The sequence below is a fragment of the Podarcis erhardii genome (genome assembly GCF_964252035.2).
Source record: "Podarcis erhardii genome assembly, chromosome: 4".
Lineage (NCBI taxonomy): Eukaryota > Metazoa > Chordata > Lepidosauria > Squamata > Lacertidae > Podarcis > Podarcis erhardii.
In genome coordinates, this window is record NC_138508.1 from 93,212,842 (window position 1) to 93,239,586 (window position 26,745).

The following is a 26,745-nucleotide window of genomic DNA, read 5'->3' on the forward strand; positions in this document are numbered from 1 at the left end:
AATAACGCCCAAGCTCAACTGAAAGAGCACTTTGACATGAAAGATCTTGGTGAAGTAAACAACTACCTATCTCTGGAAATAGAGAGGGATCAAGATGATAACATTCTAGTGCACCAGTCATGGAAAATTGCAAACTAAACCTGATGGATGCTAACCCTGTAGAAACACAGATGACAACAGGTTATCAGGTAGATGACACTGAAGGAGGATTTTCTGACACTACACTGTACAGAAGTGTGCTAGGTAAACTGAACTTCATTGCCAGATGTTCAAGACCTGACATTGCTGTTAGCTGTAATTTCCTAAGCAGACAAGTCAACAATCCTACAGTTAAGGATTGGAAAGCTCTGAAACGCATAGCTCGCTATTTGAAAGGCACTATGCATTACAGACTGAGGTTTAACAATCAGAGGTCTGGTGGTCTTGAGATATTTGCAGATGCAAATTTTGGTGGTGACACTAAAGACAGGAAAAGTACGTCTGGAGTTTGCTACATGTACAATCAGGGTCTACTTGATTAGTCATGCAAGAAGCAAACAACAGTTAGCTTAAGAATTTCAGAAAAAAATGTGACTGTCAGAGTCACCCGAGGTCCCAGCTCATAAGAGACCAGAGTTCAGTCCGGCTTATATACAAAAGCTTTTATTGAAGAACATTCTTGGGTTTACATCCGAACTCCATGACTCCACGTCTGTTACGCTTAGATCGTAGAAGTCCCCTCTGAATCAATACCGCCTCTACACCAGTTTAAGAGGCTTGTGCTGGTCCACCTCTTCCTCTCCTTCCTTTTCCGCAGGGTCTTTCTGCCCCCCTGTGTTCCCTCCCTCCGGGACTCCCCAGAGGCTGATTCCTCTGACGTTTGCTGCCCCCTCCTTCGGGCTTTGGGACCAGGCTCCTCCCCAGGGCTCTCCTCACTTCCGCGCGCCTCCACATTTGAACTTGGCGCGCGTACGTTGCTCCTGACCTTCCTTTCGACAGTTACACTGCTCTCGGTACTACTCTCCGCCCCTTTCGGCAGGACGTCTTGCCCCGATCTCCTTCCCCTCTCTGCTTCCTGTTCTGCTCCTTCTGACACACTGGTAACTCCACCCCCTTCACTCCGTTCCGGCGGAGAAGCCGGTCCCGATCTCCAACTCCCACTGGGGGTTCCCGCTTCGTTCCCCTGCTCCTGACTGTTTCCCCCTCTAGCTCCCCTTGGCTTGACCAGGGGGGCTCCCTTTTGGGAGTCCTCCGATTCACTGGACGGACTCATGGACAATCTCGGGTCATTGTCATCCTCTTCCTCGTCACCCTGGAATCCTTCCTCCTCGCTCTCTGTCTCCTCCCTCATCTGCGTCTCTCTCCCTGAACCCCTGACATCCATCCCCCCCTCGAAGCCCCCCCTTCCCCCCTCCCGCCCTTCGGGTGCGGGTTGTGGGATCTGCGGCTCTTCGGAGGTAGATGCAGGATACAGTTCGTCTACTTCAATGTCCTCTGCTGGCAGCTCGGTGTATGTGTGTTCGAATTCGGGTTCTTCACCCAAGGTGTTCTCAGCTCCCTCTTCCATTGCTACTTCGTCTGGTGCTGCCGGCCAAGGCCCCGTCAGCCATCTCTTGCGCCAGTCTTCCTCTGGTTGCTCGTCCCACCAATAAGAGGGTTCCGTGTCCACCCCCGAACACGATCCCCTGGGCGAGTTTGAGTCCGGCGTTCTTTCTTGCAGAAGACCTCCAAAAACTCTTTGTACTTGTTAGGTACTGCTTGCACCATGCCAAGGTGCAGCTGCTGCTCCGCCCCCTCCTCCTGGCTGGGCTGGATGCAATGTTGAGCACAGTACGATGAGCAAAAGGTGATCTGCCGTTGGTACCCTCTCCTTCCTTTTCCGCAGGGTCTTTCTGCCCCCCTGTGTTCCCTCCCTCCGGGACTCCCCAGAGGCTGATTCCTCTGACGTTTGCTGCCCCCTCCTTCGGGCTTTGGGACCAGGCTCCTCCCCAGGGCTCTCCTCACTTCCGCGCGCCTCCACATTTGAACTTGGCGCGCGTACGTTGCTCCTGACCTTCCTTTCGACAGTTACACTGCTCTCGGTACTACTCTCCGCCCCTTTCGGCAGGACGTCTTGCCCCAATCTCCTTCCCCTCTCTGCTTCCTGTTCTGCTCCTTCTGACACACTGGTAACTCCACCCCCTTCACTCCGTTCCGGCGGAGAAGCCGGTCCCGATCTCCAACTCCCACTGGGGGTTCCCCCTTCGTTCCCCTGCTCCTGACTGTTTCCCCCTCTAGCTCCCCTTGGCTTGACCAGGGGGGCTCCCTTTTGGGAGTCCTCCGATTCACTGGACGGACTCATGGACAATCTTGGGTCATTGTCATCCTCTTCCTCGTCACCCTGGAATCCTTCCTCCTCGCTCTCTGTCTCCTCCCTCATCTGCGTCTCTCTCCCTGAACCCCTGACAGTGATGTTCTCCAATTCACACAAAATTGGTGCCAACCGGTTGCGAATGCTCCCCTGAAAGGTTTTGCGGTCGAAACAGAAGGCTTTTTATGGCAGAACAAGAAATCAGCCCTCGACAACTTTACCGGCGGAAAAAGTTTTTTTTGAAAAAATCCCTAAGCCCTGGGGTCACAATTTCAGAAAAAAAATATGATTTTCGGCAATTCACTCAATAATGGTGCCAAATGAGGACAAAGAATCCCTTAGGTAGAGAAGGAACTTTCTTCTCTGAGGCCCATCTGTCATGGACAAGAATAGACCAAATATGGACAACTAGAAGGCTGGCACCTATGACTAGAAAAGTGGAAATCTGCCCAAAAACTTGCTCCGACCATAACGCTATGAAAATGGAATTAAGACTTACTCCAATCGGCTCCTTTAGATGAAAAATGAATGACACCCTACTAAGAGACCAGGAGATTGTGAAGAAGGCCCAAAAAACTTTGAAAGATTACTTTGAAATAAATTTGAATACTACGGTGGAAAAGAGAACAATCTGGGACGCAAGCAAAGCAGTTATGAGAGGGTTTCTGATACAACAGAACACGATAAAGAAAAGACTCTGGAATGGGGAAAAAAGATAAGATTTTAGAGAAGATAAGAGATGGAGAGAAAAAGTTGAGATCTAAGCCAAAATCGAAGGAGATCTTGAGAGAAATTAAATTTTACCAAGCACAATATGCGAAACTGATAAACCAAGAAGTTGAGTGGAAAATTAAACAAATGAAACAAAGATCATTTGAATCAGCTAACAAGTATGGAAAACTACTGGCATGGCAATTGAAAAAGAGACAAAAATTGAATACAGTCACCAATCTAGAGATTGAAGGGAAAAATATCCAGAAACCCGAAGAAATTAGGAAGTGTTTCCAGAGATATTTTAAAAAGCTTTATACTCAAGGGCCACAAGATGAGAAGGAGATAGACCAATTTTTGAAAATAAATGGCTTACCAAAACTTGCTCAGGAAAAGAGAACAATCTTAAATCATAAAATAACACAACAAGAAATAGAGGGTGCCATTCAGAATATGCAACTAGGCAAATCTCCAGGTCCGGATGGGCTTACCTCCAAGTATTATAAGACATTGAAAGATTATTTGATACAACCATTAATGGAGGTATGTAACCAGATTTTGGAGGGGAAGAAGGCACCGGAATCGTGGAAAGAAGCTTTCATCACATTGATCCCTAAAGTGGAAACTGAAAAGACTCAACTAAAGAACTACCGTCCCATCTCACTCCTAAATGTGGATTACAAAATCTTTGCAGACATCTTGGCAAGTAGACTTAAAAAAGTATTAAATGAAGTAATCCATAAAGACCAGGCAGGCTTTCTCCCAGGAAGACATTTGTCTGATAATACTAGGAATATTATTGACATTTTGGAACTTTTGCAAACCAACATCAATACAAAATCAGTGTTAATTTTTGTCGACGCGGAGAAGGCCTTTGACAACATCTCCTGGAGGTTTATGAAGAAAAATTTGGAAGGGATGGGAGTGGGACGGGGGTTTGAAAATGGAATAGAGGCAATTTATTCAGAGCAGAAAGCTAAATTGATAGTAAACAATGTGGTGACAGAAGAGTTTAAAATTGAAAAAGGAACACGACAAGGATGCCCCCTATCCCCTCTGTTATTTATCTCTGTTCTGGAGGTGCTTTTGAACATGATCAGGGAAGACCGGTTGGTACAAGGAATACAGGTCGGAGTGAAACAATTTAAATTGAAAGCTTTTGCAGATGATTTGGTTTTAACATTACAGGAGCCAGAATCTAGTACGAAGAGAGTGTTAGAACTAATTTATGAATTCGGTCGGGTAGCGGGGTTTAAATTGAACAAGCAAAAGACTAAGGTTTTGGAGAAAAACTTGACACCTTTGGAAATAGATGGGTTTCAGAAAGAGACAGAATTAAATCTTGCTAAAAAGGTAAAATACCTAGGGGTAAACTTGTCTGCCAAAAATTTGAATCTATTTAAAGATAATTATGAAAAATGCTGGTCAGAAATTAAGAAAGATTTAGAGATTTGGTCAAGATTGAAACTTTCCTTGATGGGCCGAATTGCAGCTATAAAGATGAATGTATTGCCGAAGATGTTATTTTTGTTTCAGACCCTACAGATCGTAGACAGAGTGGCGTGCTTTGGGAAGTGGCAGAAAGATATTTCTAGGTTTGTCTGGCAGGGCAAAAAGCCCCGAATAAAATTTAAAATATTAACGGATGCCAAAGAGAGAGGGGGGTTTGCCCTGCCAGATTTAAGGTTATATTATGAAGCTGCAGCTTTCTGCTGGATGAAAGATTGGTTACTTCTTGAGAACACTGATGTCCTAGATCTGAAAGGGTACGATAATGCTTTTGGATGGCATGCATATTTGTGGTATGACAAGGTAAAGGTTCATAAAATGTTCAAAAACCATATTGTCAGGAAAGCTATATTTATGGTCTGGACAAAATACAAAGACTTATTGGAGGGTAAGACCCCGAGGTGGTTATCACCATCGGAGGCCAAGGCCAGAAAAAGACTCAATATGGAGGTCGGATGGCCAAAATATTGGGAAATAATAGAAAAAACTGGAGACAATTGGAGGCTGCAGAGCTTTGAAAAATTAAAGAATAGGATGCAAGACTGGTTTCATTATGCTCAAATTCAAGAGGTTTTTAAGATGGATAAAAAAATAGGATTCCAGGTGGAAAAATCGAAATTAGAGACAGAACTGTTAGAACCTAAGACCAAGGTACTCTCGAGAATGTATAACTTGCTGCTTAAATGGAATACTCAGGATGAGATAGTCAAATCAGCCATGATAAAATGGGCTCAGGATATTGGGTACAACATTATGTTCGAAGACTGGGAAAGGTTATGGACCACTGGAATGAAATTTACGGCATGTAATGCCCTGAAAGAGAATATTATGAAAATGATATATAGGTGGTACATGACCCCAGTCAAACTTGCAAAAATTTACCATCGGTCTGATAATAAATGTTGGAAATGTAAGGAGGCTGAAGGGACATTCTTTCACCTTTGGTGGACTTGTCCAAAAGTGAAGGCCTTCTGGGAAATGATCTATAATGAGTTTAAAAAGGTGTTTAGGTACACCTTTCCCAAGAAACCAGAGGCCTTCCTCCTGGGCATTGTGGACCAAAAGGTGTTAAAGAAGGACAGAACACTTTTTATGTATGCAACTACAGCAGCAAGAATACTTATCGCGAAATATTGGAAGATACAAGACCTTCCCGTGCTGGAAGAGTGGCAGACGCAGTTGATGGACTATATGGAATTGGCTGAAATGACTGGCAGAATCCGAGATTTGGGAGAAGAGACAATGGAAGAAGATTGGAAAAAATTTAAGGACTATTTACAAAAACATTATAAGTTGTATGAATGTTAAGAATCTGCATGATTTGGAAATTTTAGCTCCTGCAATTAGATTGAGAAAATAGAAAGTTAAGTTATAAGTAAGAAAAAGTTGAAATTTAAAGCTATTATATGTATTATTTTAAGGTATAAATATTTGACAAAAGGTACTTTAAATTTAGAAGTAAAATATCCTGAAAGATATAAATAAGACACGAAACAAGGTAATAATTTGCTGATATGTTTATTGTAAAGAACGCAGGGTGAGGGAGATGTGGGGAAGTCCAGTTAGTAACTTAAAGATGTATTTTGAAAGTTGGATTATTTCTTTTTCTTTCTTTTTTCTTTTAGTTTATTCTATTTCTTTCTCTTGTAAACTGAAAATACAATAAAAATTTTATTTAAAAAAAAAAAACAATAATGGTGCCAAACGGTTGGAAATGCTCCCGTGCAAGGTTTGGCGGTCGAAACAGAAGCCTTTTTATCACAGGACAAGAAATCACCCTCGACAACTTAAGCGGCGGAAAAAGATTCTTTTGAAAAAATCCCTAAGCCCCGGGGTCACAATTTCAGTAAAAAATCTGATTTTTCGGCAATTCAAAATGTTGAGAAACAGATGCAAATCCTCCCCTGAAAGGTTTCGCGGTCAAAGCAGAAGGTTTTTTATCACAGAACAAGAAATCAGTCCTCTACAACGTTACCAGCGGAAAAAGATTTTTTTGAAAAAATCCCTAAGCCCCAGGGTCACAATTTTAGAAAAACTCTGACATTCCCCAATTCACTCAAAAACGGAGCCAAATGATTGCAAATGCTCCCCTGAAAGGTTTGGCAGTCGAAAGTGAAGGCTTTTTATCACAGGACAAGAAATCAGCCCTCGACAAATTTACTAGCGGAAAAAGATTTTTTTGAAAAAATGCCTAAGCCCCAGGGTCACAATTTCAGAAAAAATCTGACATTCCCCAATTCACTCAAAAATGGTGCCAAACGTTGCAAATGTTCCCCTGAAAGGTTTGGGGGTCGAAACAGAAGGCTTTTTATCACAGGACAAGAAATCACCCGCAAAAACTTTACCGGCAGAAAAAGATTTTTTAAAAAAAATCCCTAAGCCCTGGCGTCACAATTTCATAAAAAATCTGAAGTTCTCCAATTCACTCAAAAATAGTGCCAAATTGTTGCAAAAGCTCCCCTGAGAGGTTTTGCGGTCGAAACAGAAGGCTTTTTATCACAGGACAAGAAATCAGCCATCAACAACTTCAACAGCAGATTTATTTTTTTTCAAAAGATCCCTAAGCCCCGGGGTCACAATTTCTGCAAAAATCTGACTTTCGGCAATTCACTCAAAAATAGTGCCAAACGGTTGCAAATGCTCCCCTGAGAGGTTTTGCTGTCGAAACAGAAGGCATTTTATCACAGAAGAAGAAATCAGCCCTCAACAACTTCACCGGCGGACAACGGTTTTTTTGAAAAAATCCCTAAGCCCCGGGGTCACAATTTCAGCAAAAATCTGATTTTCGGCAATTCACTACAACATGTTGAGAAACGGTTGCAAATGCGCTCCTGAAAAAGTTGGCGCTTGAAATAGATGGCTTTTTATCACAGGACAAGAAGTCACCCTCAACAACTTAAGCGGCGGAAAAAGATTTTTTTCAAAAAAAACCCTAATCCCCGGGGTCACAATTTCAGAAAAAATCTGACATTCCCCAATTCACTCAAAAATGGTGCCAAACGGTTGCAAATGCTAACCTGAAGCGCTTGGCGATCGAAACAGAGGTTTTTTTAATCACAGAAGAAATCAGCCCTCGACAACTTTACCGGCAGAAAAAGATTTTTAAAAAAAATCCCTAAGCCCCGGGGTCACGATTTGAGAAAAAATCTGATTTTCGGTAATTCACTCAATGAAGGTGCCAAACGGTTGCAAATTCTCCCATAAAAGGTTTGGCGGTCGAAACAGAAGGCTTTATATCACAGGACAAAAAATGAGCCCTTGAGAAATTTACTAGCGGAAAAAGATTTTTTTGAAAAAATCCCTAAGCCCCGGGGTCAAAATTGCAGACCTCGACAACTTAACCGGTGGAAAAATATTTTTTTTTTGAAAAAATCCCTAAGCCCCAGGGTCACAATTTCAGCCCTCGACAACTTAACCGGTGGAAAAACTTTTTTTGAAAAAATCCCTAAGCCCCGGGGTCACAATTTCAAAAAAAAATTGGCATTCCCCAATTCAATCAAAAATGGTGCCAAACGGTTGCAAATGCTCCCCTGAAAGGTTTCGCCGTTGTAAAAGAAGGCTTTTTATCAAAGGAAAAGAAATCAGCCCTCAACAACTTCACCAGCAGAAAAAGGTTTTTTTGAAAAAATCCCTAAGCCCCGGGGTCACAATTTCAAAAAAAAAATTGGCATTCCTCAATTCAATCAAAAATGGTGCCAAACGGTTGCAAATGCTCCCCTGAAAGGTTTCGCCGTTGTAAAAGAAGGCTTTTTATCAAAGGAAAAGAAATCAGCCTTCAACAACTTCACCAGCAGAAAAAGGGTTTTTTGAAAAAATCCCTAAACCCCGGGGTCACAATTTAATTAAAAATGTGAATTTCTCCAATTCATTCGAAAATGGTGACAAACGGTTGTAAATGCTCCTCTGAGAGGTTTTGCGGTAGAAACAGAAGGCTTTTTATCACAGGACAAGAAATCAGCCCTCAACATCTTCACCCGCAGAAAAAGATTTTTTTGAAAAAATCCCTAAGACCCGGGGTCACAATTTCAGCAAAAATCTGACTTTTGGCCATTCACTCAAAAATTGTGCCAAACGGTTGCAAATGCTCCCCTGAGAGGTTTGGTGGTCGAAACAGAAGGCTTTTTATCACAGGACAAGAAATCAGCCCTCAACAATGTCACCGGTAGAAAAAAAAATTTGAAAAAAAAATCCCTAAGTCCCGGGGTCACAATTTCATCAAAAATCTGACTTTCGGCAATTCACTCAAAAATGATGCCACACAGTTGCAAATGCTCCCCTGAGAGGATTGGCGGTCGAAACAGAAGGCTTTTTATCACAGGAAAAGAAATCAGCCCTCAACAACTTCACCGGCAGAAAAAGATTTTTTTCAAAAAAACCCTAATCACAATTTCAGCAAAAATCTGATTTTTGGCAATTCACTCAATGATGGTGCCAAACGGTTGCAAATGCTCCCCTATAAGGTTTGGCGGTCGAAACAGAAGGCTTTTTATCACAGGACAAAAAATGAGCCCTTGACAAATTTAGTAGCGGAAAAAGATTTTTTTGAAAAAATCCCTAAGCCCCGGGGTCACAATTTCAGCAAAAATTTGACATTCCCCAATTCACTCAAAAATGGTGCCAAACGGCTGCAAATGCTCTCCTGAGAGGTTTGGCGGTTGAAACAGAAGGCTTTTTATCACAGGAAAAGAAATCAGCCCTCAACAGCTTCACTAGCAGAAAAAGTTTTTTTTGAAAAAATCCCTAAGACCCGGGGTCACAATTTCAGCAAAAATCTGACTTTCGGCAATTCACGCAAAAATGGTGCCATATGGTTAGAAATGCTCCCCTGAGAGGTTTGGCGGTCGAAACAGAAGACTTTTTATCTCAGGAAAGGAAATCAGCCCTTGACAACTTAACCGGAAGAAAAAGATTTTTTTGAAAAATTCCATATGCCCCAGGGTCACAATTTCAGCAAAAATCTGAAGTTCTTCAGTTCACTCAAAAATTGTACCAAATGATTGCAAAAGCACCCCTGAGAGGTTTTGCAGTCGAAACAGAAGGCTTTTTATCTCAGGAAAGGAAATCAGCCCTCGACACCTTATACGGAAGAAACAGATTTTTTTGAAAAAATCCCTAAGCCCTGGTGTCACAATTTCAGCAAAAATCTGACTTTCGGCAATTCACTCAAAAAGGGTGCCAAACGGTTGCAAATGCTCCCCTGAGAGGTTTGGCAGTCGAAAGAGAAGGCTTTTTATAACAAGACAAGAAATCATCCCTCAACAACTTCATCGGCAGTAAAAGATTTTTTTGAAAAAATCCCTAAGCCCCGGGGTCACAATTTCAGCAAAAAACTGACTTTCGGCAATTCACTCAAAAATGGTGCCAAACGGTTGCAAATGCTCCCCTGAAAGGTGTGCCGGTCGAAACAGAAGGCTTTTTATCACAGGACAAGAAATCAGCCCTCAACAACTTCACCGGCAGAAAAAGATTTTTTTGAAAAAATCCCTAAGCCCCGGGGTCACAATTTCAGGAAAGATCTGACTTTCAGCAATTCACTAAAAAAATGGTGCCAAACGGTTGCAAATGCTCCCCTGAGAGGTTTGGCGGTCCAAACAGAAGGCATTTTATGAAAGGAAAAGAAATCAGCCCTCGACAACTTAACCGGCAGAAATTTTTTCTTTCCAACTAAATCCCTAAGCCCCGGGGTCACTATTTCATCAAAAATCTAACTTTCGGCCATTCGCTCAAAAATGGTGCCAAACGGATGCTAATGCTCCCCTGAGAGGTTTGGCGGTCGAAACGGAAGGCATGTTATGAAAGGAAAAGAAATCAGCCCTCGACAACTTAACCGCCAGAAATTTTTTCTTTCCAAAAAAATCCCTAAGCCCCGGGGTCACTATTTCAGCAAAAATCTAACTTTCGGCAATTCACTCAAAAATGGTGCCACACGGTTGCAAATGCTCCCCTGAGAGGATTGGCGGTTGAAACAGAAGGCTTTTTATCTCAGGAAAAGAAATCAGCCCTCAACAACGTCACCGGCAGAAAAAGATTTTTTTGAAAAAACCCCTAAGCCCCAGGGTCACAATTTAAGCAAAAATCTGAAGTTCTTCAATTCACTCAAATGTTGCCAAATGGTTGCAAAAGCTCTTCTGAGAGGTTTTGCAGTTGAAACAAAAGTCTTTTTATCGGAGGAAAAGTAATCAGCCCTCAACAACTTCACCGGCAGAAAAAGTATTTTTTAAAAAAATCCCTAAGCCCCGGGGTCTCAATTTCAGCAAAATCTGACTTTTGGCCATTCACTCAAAAATGGTGCCAAACGGTTGCAAATGCTCCCCTGAAAAGTTTGGCGGTCGAAACAGAAGGCTTTTTATCACAGGACAAGAAATCAGCCCTCAACAACGTCATCGGCAGAAAAAAAAAATTGAAAAAAAAAATCCCTAAGCCCCGGGGTCACTATTTCAGCAAAAAACTAACTTTCGGCAATTCACTCAAAAATGGTGCCAAACGGTTGCAAATGCTCCCCTGAGAGGATTGGCGGTCGAAACAGAAGGCTTTTTATCACAGGACAAGAAATCAGCCCTCAACAACTTCACCGGCAGAAAAAGATTTTTTTGAAAAAACCCCTAAGCCCCAGGGTCACAATTTCAGCAAAAATCTGAAGTTCTTCAATTCACTAAAAAATGGTGCCAAATGGTTACAAATGCTCCCCTGAGAGGATTGGCGGTCAATACAGAAGGCTTTTTATCACAGGAAAAGAAAACAGCCCCCAACGTCTTAACCGGCAGAAAAAAAAAATTGAAAAAAAAATCCCTAAGCCCCGGGGTCACAATTTCATCAAAAATCTGACTTTCGGCAATTCACTCAAAAATGGTGCCAAACGGATGCTAATGCTGCCCTGAGAGGTTTGGCGGTCGAAACAGAAGGCATTTTATGAAAGGAAAAGAAATCAGCCCTCGACAACTTAACCGGCAGAAATTTTTTATTTCCAAAAAATTCCCTAAGCCCCGGGGTCACAATTTCATAAAAAATCTGACTTTCGGCCATTCGCTCAAAAATGGTGCCAAGCGGTCGCAAATGCTCCCCTGCGAGGTTTGGCGGTCGAAACAGAAGGGTTTGTACCACAGGACAAGAAATCAGCCCTCAACAACGTCACCGGCAGGAAAAAAAAATTGAAAAAAGATCCCTAAGCCCCGGGGTCACTATTTGAGCAAAAATCTAACTTTCGGCAATTCACTCAAAAATGGTGCCAAACGGTTGCAAATGCTCCCCTGAGAGGATTGGCGGTCGAAACAGAAGGCTTTTTATCACAGGACAAGAAATCAGCCCTCAACAACTTCACTGGCAGAAAAAGATTTTTTTGAAAAAATCCATAAGCCCCGGAGTCACAATTTCAGGAAAAATCTGACTTTCGACAATTCACTCAAAATTGGTGCCAAACGGTTGCAAATGCTCCCCTGAAAAGTTTGGCGGTCGAAACAGAAGGCTTTTTATCACAGGACAAGAAATCAGCCCTCAACAACGTCATCGGCAGAAAAAAAAAATTGAAAAAAAAATCCCTAAGCCCCGGGGTCACTATTTCAGCAAAAATCTAACTTTCGGCAATTCACTCAAAAATGGTGCCAAACGGTTGCAAATGCTCCCCTGAGAGGATTGGCGGTCGAAACAGAAGGCTTTTTATCACAGGACAAGAAATCAGCCCTCAACAACTTCACCGGCAGAAAAAGATTTTTTTGAAAAAAACCCTAAGCCCCAGGGTCACAATTTCAGCAAAAATCTGAAGTTCTTCAATTCACTAAAAAATGGTGCCAAATGGTTACAAATGCTCCCCTGAGAGGATTGGCGGTCAATACAGAAGGCTTTTTATCACAGGAAAAGAAAACAGCCCCCAACGTCGTAACCGGCAGAAAAAAAAAAATTGAAAAAAAAATCCCTAAGCCCCGGGGTCACAATTTCATCAAAAATCTGACTTTCGGCAATTCACTCAAAAATGGTGCCAAACGGATGCTAATGCTGCCCTGAGAGGTTTGGCGGTCGAAACAGAAGGCATTTTATGAAAGGAAAAGAAATCAGCCCTCGACAACTTAACCGGCAGAAATTTTTTCTTTCCAAAAAAATCCCTAAGCCCCGGGGTCACAATTTCATCAAAAATCTGACTTTCGGCAATTCACTCAAAAATGGTGCCAAACGGATGCTAATGCTGCCCTGAGAGGTTTGGCGGTCGAAACAGAAGGCATTTTATGAAAGGAAAAGAAATCAGCCCTCGACAACTTAACCGGCAGAAATTTTTTCTTTCCAAAAAATTCCCTAAGCCCCGGGGTCACAATTTCATAAAAAATCTGACTTTCGGCCATTCGCTCAAAAATGGTGCCAAGCGGTCGCAAATGCTCCCCTGCGAGGTTTGGCGGTCGAAACAGAAGGCTTTTTATCACAGGACAAGAAAACAGCCCCCAACGTCTTAACCGGCAGAAAAAGATTTTTTTGAAAAAATCCCTAAGTCCCGGGGTCACAATTTCTTCAAAAATCTGACTTTTGGCCATTCACTCAAAAATGGTGCCAAACGGATGCAAACGCTCCCCTGAGAGGTTTGGCAGTCGAAACAGAGGGCTTTTTATCACAGGAAAAGAAATTAACCCTCGACAACTTAACTGGCAGAAAAAGATTTTTTTGAAAAAATCCCTAAGCCCTGGGGTCACAATTTCATCAAAAATTTGACTTTCGGCCTTTCACTCAAAAATGGTGCCAGACAGTTGCAAATGCTCCCCTGAGAGGTTTGGCGGTCGAAACTGAACGCTTTCTATCTCAGGAAAAGAAATCAGCCCTCGGCAACTTAACCTGCAGAATTTTTTTTAAAAAAAACATCCCTAAGCCCCGGGGTCACAATTTGATCAAAAATCTGACTTTCGGCCATTCACTCAAAAATGGTGCCAAACGGTTGCAAATGCTCCCTTGAGAGGTTTGACGGTCGAAACAGAAGGCTTTTTATTACAGGAAAAGAAATCAGCCCTCGACAACTTAATCGGCAGAATTATTATTATTTTTTGAGAAAATCCCTAAGCCCCGGGGTCACAATTTCATCAAAAATCTGACCTTTTTGTACAACGAACACTTCTGAGGTCATTCTTACTACTGCTTTACTACTACTTTACTAGCACTTTACTACTACTTTACTACTACTTTACTACCGCTTTACTACTGCTTTACTACTATTTTACTACTACCTTACTACTGCTTTACTACCATTTAACTACTATTTTTCTACAATTTTACTACAACTTTACTACTACTTTAAAGCTATTTTACTACTATTCCACCACTTTACTATTGGACCATTTTACTACCGCTTTACTACTCCTTTACTACTATCTTACTGCTGTTTCACTACTGCCTTACTACCATTTTACTACTATTTTACTACTGCGTTACTACTACTATACTGCTATTTTACTGCTACTATTCCACCACTTTACTATTGTTTTACCATTACTTAACTGCTACTTCACTACTGGTTTACTATTGCTTTACTACCACTTTACTTCCACTTTACTACTGCTACTTTATTACTTATACTACTTTACTATTTATACCCCTATTTATACAGTAGACCTTCCTGAACAATGGCATGCCTGTCTATAGTAACAAATAGTATTGTTACTATTTTATTAATTCTATATACTGCCCTTCATCCGTATGGTTTACAACTTAAAAATGCAAGGTAAAAAACACAAAATACACAATAAAAACAAGAACAAACCAATAAGCCTCCTCCCTCAACCTCTCCTTTGGCTTGTCCTTCACTCATGACTTCTCTCTTGTTCCTTGATCTTAACTTCCCCACTTTTGCAAACCTTCCAGTTGTCCCTAATTTTGCCGGGACAGTCCCAGATTTATTGAAGCTGTCCTGGTTTCTGATGTTATCCTGCTTTTCCTTAGGACGTCCCTATGTTCATGGGAGAAATGTTGGATGGTATGGAGTTATACATAGAATAGAATGATAGAATGATCTCGATACGAATCCAAGGCAGACCTTTTAACATCACAGTAATCCAAGTTTATGCACCAGCTACTGGTGCTGAAGAAACTGAAATTGACCAATTTTATGAAGACTTACAACACCTTATAGAAGTGACACCAAAGAAGGATGTTCTTCTCATTATAGGGGATTGGAATGCTAAAGTAGGGAGGCAAGAGATAAGAGGAACAACTGGCAAGTTTGGCCTTGGAGATCAAAACGAAGCAGGGCAAAGGCTAATTAAGTTCTGTCAAGAGAACAAGCTGGTCATCACAAACACGCTTTTCCAACAACACAAGAGACGACTCTACACATGGACATCACCAGATGGGCAGCATCGAAATCAGATTGATTATATTCTCTGCAGCCAAAGATGGAGAGGCTCTATACAGTCAGCAAAAACAAGACCTGGAGCTGACTGTGGCTCAGATCATCAGCTTCTTATAGCAAAATTCAAACTTAAACTGAAGAAAGTTACTGGGCCGGTAAGATATCATCTAAGCCAAATCCCTTATGAATACACAGTGGAAGTGACGAACAGGTTTAAGGATTTAGATTTGGTGGACAGAGTGCCTGAAGAACTATGGATGGAGGCTCGTAACATTGTACAGGAGGCAACAACGAAAACCATCCCAATGAAAAGGAAATGCAAGAAAGCAAAGTGGCTGTCCAACGAGGCCTTACAAATAGCGGAGGAGAGAAGGCAAGCAAAATGCGAGGGAGATAGTGAAAGATACAGGAAATTGAATGCAGATTTCCAAAGAATAGCAAGGAGAGACAAGAAGGCCTTCTTAAACGAGCAATGCAAACAATAGAGGAAAACAACAGAATGGGAGGAACCAGAGATCTGTTCAAGAAAATTGGAGATATGAAAGGAACATTTTGTACAAAGATTACCATAATAAAGGACAAAAGTGGTAAGGACCTAACAGAAGCAGAAGACATCAAGAAGAGGTGGCAAGAATACACATAGGAATTATACCAGAAAGATATGGATGTCTCGTACACCCCAGGTAGTGTGGTTGCTGACCTTGAGCCAGACATCCTGGAAAGTGAAGTCAAATGGGCCTTAGAAAGCAGTGCAAATAACAAGGCCAGTGGAAGTGATGGTATTCCAGCTGAACTATTTAAAATTTTAAAAGAGGTTGCTGTTAAGGTGCTACACTCAATATGCCAGCAAATTTGGAAAACTCAGCAGTGGCCAGAAGATTGGAGAAGATCAGTCTACATCCCAATCCCAAAGAAGGGCAGTGCCAAAGAATGCTCCAACTACCGCACAATTGCACTCATTTCACACGCTAGCAAGGTTATGCTTAAAATTCTACAAGGAAGGCTCAAGCAGTATGTGGATCGAGAACTCCCAGAAGTGCAAGCTGGATTTAGAAGAGGCAGAGGAACCAGAGACCAAATTGCAAACATGCGCTGGATTATGGAGAAAGCTAGAGAGTTCCAGAAAGACATCTATGTCTGCTTCATTGACTATGCAAAAGCCTTTGACTGTGTCAACCGCAGCAAACTATGGCAAGTTCTTAAAGAAATGGGAGTGCCTGATCACCTCATCTGTCTCCTGAGAAATCTCTATGTGGGACAAGAAGCTACAGTTAGAACTGGATATGGAACAACTGATTGGTTCAAAATTGGAAAAGGAGTACGACAAGGCTGTATTTTGTCTCCCTGCTTATTTAATTTATGTTGTGACGTGGGGTTTGTGATTTCAACTCTCTTGACATAATATGCTGGAGACAGTTCTCTAGTAACACTTCTTTATTAAAGCAAACAAGACTGAGACCTGAGGAAGGGAGAGCTACATTTATAGGGACAGGGAACTAGCTAGAAAGGATACATTTTGGAGGGAACAATATCAGGCAATCAGAGTCCTGCCTTTTGGAGGAAACCAATAAGACAGAGGATCCAAATACAGCAGCTTAAATGAAACAATAGTAGCTGTACCCTCTGGAACCAAAAGGCAGTTACTTTACCCTAATGCAAATACAGACAATAATAATACAGATATAAAATCCTTTGACTCAATACACAACACCCCTCCCCCCCTAGTGAGCACAGCAGACGTAATCTCTCAGGTACTGTGGGGTCCTACAACTTCTACTTGATCTCCTGACAACACGTGTTGCCGGTTCTGGATTGGGTGTCACCTGTGGTAGGGGGGCTGCTATAGGGGTTTCGTCAGGAACAGATGGAGTCCCAGACATCTCAGGGTCCTCTACCTGTACCTCGTCATCCTGAGGACTAGCAGACCCTGGTTCATTTGCTGAAGCCCCTGGTGACTGCACCTCTGGGCCATTTTCACTCTGGTCTTGCAGCTCTGCGTTGTTAGCCAGGGATGAATTATCAGACTCCTCCCTGGTGAGTGCCCGGCGCCTCAGCTGGTCTCTTCCAAACTTGCCCATTTTCCAAGGTCACATAATAGGACACAGGTCCACTAGTCCAGGTGACCACACCAGCCACCCACCGCGAACCTCGTGAATAGTTCCTCACCCAGACCAGATCTTCAGGGGCGAGATACCTTGTTGTGTCAGTCTCAGCCTGGGGGGTTGCTCTTGAATTACAGTTTGGCATTTTATCCGGGTGGACATAATCCAGCACCTTTACCAGTCTTCTACCCAAGAGCAGCTCAGCTGGCGACTTGCCCGTCGCAGTACACAGCGTCGCATGCTGCAAAAATAACATTCGTGCGATGCGAGCTGACCAGTTACCCTCCATTAAGCGCGCAATGGATTCTTTGGCTGTTCTTACCATGCGCTCCGCCTGCCCATTGGAGGATGGGTGAAAGGGCGCGGATGTGACCCCTCTGATGAAGTTATCAGCCAAGAATGCCCTGAATTCTTGGGATACAAAAGCTGCCCCATTATCTGATACAATGGTCTCAGGTAACCCGTGGGTTGCAAACAGCTGCCTCAACACCTTGATTACGGCAGCTGATGCCATGCTAGGGACCATGGCCACTTCTAACCATTTGGAATATGCATCGATGATAACCAAAAAGACCTTCCCCTGGAATGGCCCAGCAAAATCTAAGTGCAGCCGGCTCCAGGGAGATCTGGACAGCTCCCACCAGTGAACTGGTGCTCTGGCCACTTCTGCCCGCACCTCTTGGCATGCCTTGCATGTTCGTGCCCATTGTTCTATGTTCTGGTCCATTCCAGGCCACCACACATAACATCGGGCTAGCGACTTCATCCTGACCATTCCCGGGTGTCCCATGTGAAGCGTCTCAAGAACCCTGTTTCTCAGTGGTGCTGGGATGATCACCCTATTTCCCCACAGGAGACAACCCTTATGCATGGACAACTCGTGCTGCCTTGTCGCATAAGGCCTGAATTTGTCTTCATGCGGACCACCTGGCCACCCCCTCCCCACTCAAGTGAGCACACGGGAGAGAACAGCATCTTTCCTCGTTTTCTCAGCTATATCAGTAGCCGTTACAGGAGCCCCCGGAAGTGTTTCCAGCATCATTATGTGCTCCGCTGGAGCAGGATCCTCATTGCTCCCGCCAGGAAGGGGCAATCGACTCAGCGCATCAGCGTGGCACAACCATTTCCCCGGCACATGGGTCAAGGTGTACTGGAACCCGTTCAGGAATATAGACCAATGGAACATTCTGGGGGAGAAAATTTGTGGCGTTTGTTTGTTCTTGGTTGAACAACCCTAACAGTGGTTTGTGGTCCGTTTCAATGGAGAAATGGCGACCGTACACATAATCATGGAACTTTTTGATTCCTGCCACAATTGCAAGCGCCTCTTTGTCAATTTGAGCATAGTTGCGCTCCGTGGGCGACAACGTATGGGAATAGAAAGAGATGGGCTTTTCCGACCCATCCGGTTCCCTATGACTCGGCACCGCCCCCAGGCCGTATTGAGAGGCATCACATGCCAGGACCAGCGGCTTCGACTCATCATAATGAGCAAGGACGCTCCTGCTACTCAGCATTCCTCGCAAGGAGTCAAAAGCCTTCTGCTGCCCCTGCCCCCATCGCCACACATTCTTTTTCTGCAACAGTCTATGTAATGGTTCAGCTACCAAAGCTTTCTGGGGTAACAACGAATGATAAAAGTTAATAAGTCCCAGGAATGACTGCAACTCCGTCTTGTTCTGTGGTCGTGGTGCCTCGATGATGGCCTTAACCTTAGCATCTGTGGGGTGGATGCCTGATGCATCAATTTTAAACCCCAAGAAATCCACAGTTGGCACCCCAAAACTGCATTCTTCCTTTTTTAGTTGCAACCCCACCTCCTTGAACTTGAGCAACACTGCACGGACACGCGCAACCAGTTCCTGTGGGTCTTTTCCAGCAATCAAAACGTCATCAAAAAATGGCAAGACCCCCGGCAGACCTCTTAACAGGCGTTCCATGAGCCCTTGAAAAATCCCTGGGGCCACACAAACTCCAAATTGTAATCTGTTAACTCTGAACGCCCCTTTATGTGTGACAATAGTCTGTGCTTCCGCTGATTGTGGGGTTACTGGCAGCTGTTGGTAAGCTTGTGCCAGGTCAATTTTGGCGAACACCTTGCCCCCAGCCAGTTTAGCCAACAGATGTGATACGACTGGAATGGGGTATGAGTTCCCCCTGAGTGCCTTATTGATAGTACATTTGTAATCAGCACAGATCCTGACTTCCCCATTTGCTTTAAGGGGCGTGACGATTGGAGTCTCCCACTTAGCGGAGTCCACGGGTGAGAGAACTCCCTGCTTGACCAATTTATCCAGCTCTGCGTCGATCTTGGGTTGCAGTGCAAATGGCACTCGCCTTGGTTTGAGTGCTCTGGTCCATGGGGTCACGAAGAGTCGGACATGACTAAACGACTAAACAACAACAACATAGGGAAGTTTTTTTTAATGTTTACTGATTTATTACCTTTTTATATGTTTTGGAAGCCGCCCAGAGTGGCTAGAGCAACCCAGGCAGATGGATGTGGTATAAATACAGTGGTACCTCGGGTTACATATGCTTCAGGTTACATATGCTTCAGGTTACAGATGCTTCAGGTTACAGACTCTGCTAACCCAGAAATAGTGCTTCAGGTTAAGAAATTTGCTTCTGAGAACAGAAATCGTGATCCGGCGGCGCGGCGACAGCAGGAGGCCCCATTAGCTAAAGTGGTGCTTCAGGTTAAGAACAGTTTCAGTTTAAGAACGGACCTCCGGAACGAATTAAGTATTTAACCTGAGGTACCACTGTAGTAAAATTGTTGTTACAGAACAGGGCACCCCTATTTTCATCGGAGAAATGTTGGAGGGTATGCTTTTGTCCTCACCTCAGTTTTGACTACGGGCTCCTCACACAGCTCCTGACTCACGACAGTGTGTTGCCCATAGCTCAGTTCTGACTAAAGGATTTTATGCAGCCACTGCTGGCGGGGACATTTTGGTACCCAAAATATCCGAACGCCACTAAATTCTGGTGTACTTTTTTAACATAATAGTGTAAACAGGGATCAACATACAAACACTGAGAAGCCATTCCCCCCGCCCCACTACTTTATATGGAAACAACTGGAAAAACCTCTGTGATTGAGGCTATGAACATGGCACCTTTTTGTACAACAAACACTTCTGAGGTCATTCTTACTACTGCTTTACTACTACTTTACTACTGCTTTACTACAATTTTACTACTGCTTTACTACTACTTTACTACCATTTTGCTACCGCTTTACTACTACTTTACTACCATTTTACTACTAGATTGCTACTGCTTTACTACCATTTAACTACTGTTTTTCTACAATTTTACTACAACTTTACTACTACTTTAAAGCTATTTTACTACTATTCCACCACTTTACTATTGGACCATTTTACTACCGCTTTACTACTCCTTTACTACTATCTTACTGCTGTTTCACTACTGCCTTACTACCATTTTACTACTATTTTACTACTGTGTTACTACTACTATACTGCTATTTTACTGCTACTATTCCACCACTTTACTATTGTTTTACCATTACTTAACTGCTACTTCACTACTGGTTTACTATTGCTTTACTACCACTTTACTTCCACTTTACTACTGCTACTTTATTACTTATACTACTTTACTATTTATACCCCTATTTATACAGTAGACCTTCCTGAACAATGGCATGCCTGTCTATAGTAACAAATAGTATTGTTACTATTTTATTAATTCTATATACTGCCCTTCATCCGTAGATTTAAGGTTGGTTTACAACTTAAAAATGCAAGGTAAAAAACACAAAATACACAATAAAAACAAGAACAAGAACAAGAACAAACCAATAAGCCTCCTCCCTCAACCTCTCCTTTGGCTTGTCCTTCACTCATGACTTCTCTCTTGTTCCTTGATCTTAACTTCCCCACTTTTGCAAACCTTCCAGTTGTCCCTAATTTTGCTGGGACAGTCCCAGATTTATTGAAGCTGTCCTGGTTTCTGATGTTATCCTGCTTTTCCTTAGGACGTCCCTATGTTCATGGGAGAAATGTTGGATGGTATGGAGTTATACATAGAATAGAATGATAGAATGATCTCGATACGAATCCAAGGCAGACCTTTTAACATCACAGTAATCCAAGTTTATGCACCAGCTACTGGTGCTGAAGAAACTGGAATTGACCAATTCTATGAAGACTTACAACACCTTATAGAAGTGACACCAAAGAAGGATGTTCTTCTCATTATAGGGGATTGGAATGCTAAAGTAGGGAGGCAAGAGATAAGAGGAACAACTGGCAAGTTTGGCCTTGGAGATCAAAACGAAGCAGAGCAAAGGCTAATTAAGTTCTGTCAAGAGAACAAGCTGGTCATCACAAACACGCTTTTCCAACAACACAAGAGACGACTCTACTCATGGACATCACCAGATGGGCAGCATCGAAATCAGATTGATTATATTCTCTGCAGCCAAAGATGGAGAGGCTCTATACAGTCAGCAAAAACAAGACCTGGAGCTGACTGTGGCTCAGATCATCAGCTTCTTATAGCAAAATTCAAACTTAAACTGAAGAAAGTAGGGAAAACCACTGGGCCGGTAAGATATCATCTAAGTCAAATCCCTTATGAATACACAGTGAAAGTGATGAACAGGTTTAAGGATTTAGATTTGGTGGACAGAGTGCCTGAAGAACTATGGATGGAGGCTCGTAACATTGTACAGGAGGCAACAACGAAAACCATCCCAAATGGCACTCGCCTTGGTTTGAGTCGGATTGGGGCCACCCCAGGGTCCAATTCGAAGTCAACTGGGGGCCCTTTATAACAACCCAGTTTTCCATTAAAGAGACCAGCAAATTCTTTGCATAATGCCTCGCTCATCTCAGGGCAGGTCTGGATTGAATTAAGCCCTGATATACTCAGTCCCAGGGCGGGGAACCAGTCAGTGCCCAGGAGACTGGGGCGACTGCATTTCGCAATCACCAGTTTGGGTACCACCTGTTTGTCCCGGAACTGTACTCTCACGGCACACATTCCCATGACATGGATGCGGCCCGCTGAGTATGACTGCAAAGTTGCCGGGAAGGGCTCCAGAGGGGGCAACTTACCCCTGGGGAAGAACGTCCTCGCGGTCTGGTCCGACACGATAGTGAATCCAGATCCGGAGTCCACCTCCATGTCGCACAGCTGACGCTCAATCTTCACCTTGACGTGTGCCTTGCCTTGCGCTGGAAACTGCACGACCCTCCCGTTGATCTCCGTTACGTAGTGGCAGTCCTTTAGAACATGGTTTGCTGTGGGCGGTCTGCGATGCTCCAGTCTAGGTGCTCCTGTCGCTCCCAACGCCGCCAATCTACAGACCCTGGCGATGTGACCTGTCTTCCCGCACGTCCGGCACACAGCATCCCGGAAACGACAACTCTTCCGCTCATGGTTTCCGCCACAACCAGGGCACCTGCCTCAGTGATCTTTGTGCACTGTGCAGGCCTGACGCACTGACTCGACCCCACGGACTGGGCTCTGGCTCGGAGTAGCCTCTAGCTCGTCCATGGCATGCGCAACTTCTATCTGTGGCTTAGGGGCCCTGCGACTGGCATCAAGCTCCTCTCTTTCATAATTCTCCGTGGCGGTGGCCTCCTTCAAGGCTGAAGCAAGGGTAACCTCTTCTTTAGCCACAATGCGTCTAGAAATGCAGATACAGACTCCCCAGCACGCTGCTGCCTCTTATGAAACTCCATCCGCCGGGCCATCTTGGTCTCAGTAGGCGCCAAATGGCTTGTTAGGCAGGCAAGAATATCTTTGAGAGATGTCTCACTTAGCTTCGCTGGAGCAAGCAATGCCTTGGCCAGCTTGAAGATCTCAGGGCCACAGTAGCTCTGGAATGTGGCCCTTCTTTTGCTGGCATCGGTGATCCCTTGAGCCACTGCGAAGAACTCGAAGCGTTCGACATAGTCTTCCCACGTGTGGGGCTCTGATGGCTGGAAGGGCTCCAATACCCTTGGACTCTCCATTGTCCTGTGGGCAGGGTCGTCTTCTCAGCTGGCCAGTGAGTCTTGTTCTTAGCTACAATCCGGACTCTGAGGCAGGGCTGCGTTTAACCGCTCCTCAGCATTCCGGATCCCACCTTCGTCGCCAGTTGTTGTGACGTGGGGTTTGTGATTTCAGCTCTCTTGACATAATATGCTGGAGACAGTTCTCTAGTAACACTTCTTTATTAAAGCAAACAAGACTGAGACCTGAGGAGGGGAGAGCTACATTTATAGGGACAGGGAACCAGCTAGAAAGGATACATTTTGGAGGGAACAATATCAGGCAATCACAGTCCTGCCTTTTGGAGGAAACCAATAAGACAGAGGATCCAAATACAGCAGCTTAAATGAACCAATAGTAGCTGTACCCTCTGGAACCAAAAGCCAGTTACTTTACCCTAATGCAAATACAGACAATAATAATACAGATATAAAATCCTTTGACTCAATACACAACAATTTCTATGCAGAATGCATCATGCGAAAGGCTGGGCTGGATGAATCCCAAGCTGGAATTAAGATTGCCGGAAGAAATATCAACAACCTCAGATATGCAGATGACACAACCTTGATGGCAGAAAGTGAGGAGGAATTAAAGAACCTTTTAATGAGGGTGAAAGAGGAGAGCGCAAAATATGGTCTGAAGCTCCACATCAAAAAAACGAAGATCATGGCCACTGGTCCCATCACCTCCTGGCAAATAGAAGGGGAAGAAATGGAGGCAGTGAGAGATTTTACTTTCTTGGGCTCCATGATCACTGCAGATGGTGACAGCAGCCACGAAATTAAGAGACGCCTGCTTCTTGAGAGAAGGGCAATGACAGGCCTAGACAGCATCTTGAGAAGTAGAGACGTCACCTTGCCAACAAAGGTCCGTATAGTTAAAGCCATGGTTTTCCCAGTAGTGATGTATGGAAGTGAGAGCTGGACCATAAAGAAGGCTGATCGCCGAAGAATTGATGCTTTTGAATTATGGTGCTGGAGGAGACTCTTGAGAGTCCCATGGACTGCAAGAAGATCAAACGCATCCATTCTTAAGGAAATCAGCCCTGAGTGCTCACTGGAAGGACAGATTGTGAAGCTGAGGCTCCTGTACTTTGGCCACCTCATGAGAAGAGAAGACTCCCTGGAGAAGACGCTGATGCTGGGAAAGATGGAGGGCACAAGGAGAAGGGGGCGACAGAGGACGGGATGGTTGGATAGTGTTTTCGAGGTTACCAGCATGAGTTTGACCAAACTGCGGGAGGTAGTGGAGGACAGAGGTGCCTGGCGTGCTCTGGTCCATGGGGTCACGAAGAGTCGGACATGACTAAACGACTAAACAACAACAACATAGGGAAGTTTTTTTTAATGTTTACTGATTTATTACCTTTTTATATGTTTTGGAAGCCGCCCAGAGTGGCTAGAGCAACCCAGGCAGATGGATGTGGTATAAATACAGTGGTACCTCGGGTTACATATGCTTCAGGTTACAGATGCTTCAGGTTACAGATGCTTCAGGTTACAGACTCCGCTAACCCAGAAATAGTGCTTCAGGTTAAGAAATTTGCTTCTGAGAACAGAAATCGTGATCTGGCGGCGCGGCGACAGCAGGAGGCCCCATTAGCTAAAGTGGTGCTTCAGGTTAAGAACAGTTTCAGTTTAAGAACGGACCTCCGGAACGAATTTAGTATTTAACCTGAGGTACCACTGTAGTAAAATTGTTGTTACAGAACAGGGCACCCCTATTTTCATCGGAGAAATGTTGGAGGGTATGCTTTTGTCCTCACCTCAGTTTTGACTACGGGCTCCTCACACAGCTCCTGACTCACGACAGTGTGTTGCCCATAGCTCAGTTCTGACTAAAGGATTTTATGCAGCCACTGCTGGCGGGGACATTTTGGGACCCAAAATATCCGAACGCCACTAAATTCTGGTGTACTTTTTAACATAATAGTGTAAACAGGGATCAACATACAAACACTGAGAAGCCATTCCCCCCGCCCCACTACTTAATATGGAAACAACTGTAAAAACCTCTGTGATTGAGGCTATGAACATGGCACCTTTTTGTACAACAAACACTTCTGAGGTCATTCTTACTACTGCTTTACTACTACTTTACTACTGCTTTACTACTACTTTACTACTGCTTTACTACTGCTTTACTACCACTTTACTACCATTTTACTACCATTTAACTACTACTTTACTACTACTTTACTACTGCTTTACTACTACTTTACTACCATTTTACTACTGCTTTACTACTGATTTACTACCATTTTGTTACCGCTTTACTACTACTTTACTACCATTTTACTACTAGCTTGCTACTGCTTTACTACCATTTAACTACTGTTTTTCTACAATTTTACTACAACTTTACTACTACTTTAAAGCTATTTTACTATTCCACCACTTTACTATTGGACCATTTTACTACCGCTTTACTACTCCTTTACTACTATCTTAATGCTGTTTCACTACTGCCTTACTACCATTTTACTACTATTTTACTACTGTGTTACTACTACTATACTGCTATTTTACTGCTACTATTCCACCACTTTACTATTGTTTTACCATTACTTAACTGCTACTTCACTACTGGTTTACTATTGCTTTACTACCACTTTACTTCCACTTTACTACTGCTACTTTATTACTTATACTACTTTACTATTTATACCCCTATTTATACAGTAGACCTTCCTGAACAATGGCATGCCTGTCTATAGTAACAAATAGTATTGTTACTATTTTATTAATTCTATATACTGCCTTTCATCTGTAGATTTAAGGTTGGTTTACAACTTAAAAATGCAAGGTAAAAAACACAAAATACACAATAAAAACAAGAACAAGAACAAGAACAAACCAATAAGCCTCCTCCCTCAACCTCTCCTTTGGCTTGTCCTTCACTCATGACTTCTCTCTTGTTCCTTGATCTTAACTTCCCCACTTTTGCAAACCTTCCAGTTGTCCTTAATTTTGCCAGGACAGTCCCAGATTTATTGAAGCTGTCCTGGTTTTTGATGTTATCTTGCTTTTCCTTAGGACGTCCCTATGTTCATGAGAGAAATGTTGGATGGTATGGAGTTATACATAGAATAGAATGATAGAATGATCTCGATACGAATCCAAGGCAGACCTTTTAACATCACAGTAATCCAATTTTATGCACCAGCTACTGGTGCTGAAGAAACTGGAATTGACCAATTCTATGAAGACTTACAACACCTTATAGAAGTGACACCAAAGAAGGATGTTCTTCTCATTATAGGGGATTGGAATGCTAAAGTAGGGAGGCAAGAGATAAGAGGAACAACTGGCAAGTTTGGCCTTGGAGATCAAAACGAAGCAGAGCAAAGGCTAATTAAGTTCTGTCAAGAGAACAAGCTGGTCATCACAAACACGCTTTTCCAACAACACAAGAGACGACTCTACACATGGACATCACCAGATGGGCAGCATCGAAATCAGATTGATTATATTCTCTGCAGCCAAAGATGGAGAGGCTCTATACAGTCAGCAAAAACAAGACCTGGAGCTGACTGTGGCTCAGATCATCAGCTTCTTATAGCAAAATTCAAACTTAAACTGAAGAAAGTAGGGAAAACCACTGGGCCGGTAAGATATCATCTAAGTCAAATCCCTTATGAATACACAGTGGAAGTGATGAACAGGTTTAAGGATTTAGATTTGGTGGACAGAGTGCCTGAAGAACTATGGATGGAGGCTCGTAACATTGTACAGGAGGCAACAACGAAAACCATCCCA

The 26,745-nt window shown here is 43.4% G+C and overlaps 1 long non-coding RNA gene across 1 annotated transcript in view; it reads left to right on the forward strand.

The window, feature by feature from the left end:
- The window catches only part of LOC309339975, a 153,044-nt gene extending 128,746 nt beyond the window's left edge, over positions 1 to 24,298 (forward strand). Inside the window, exon 2 of the long non-coding RNA XR_014155719.1 lies at positions 24,187 to 24,298. This is a non-coding gene — a long non-coding RNA (uncharacterized lncRNA). The remainder of the gene's footprint in view (positions 1 to 24,186) is intronic.
- The last annotated feature ends 2,447 nt before the right edge of the window (positions 24,299 to 26,745 follow it).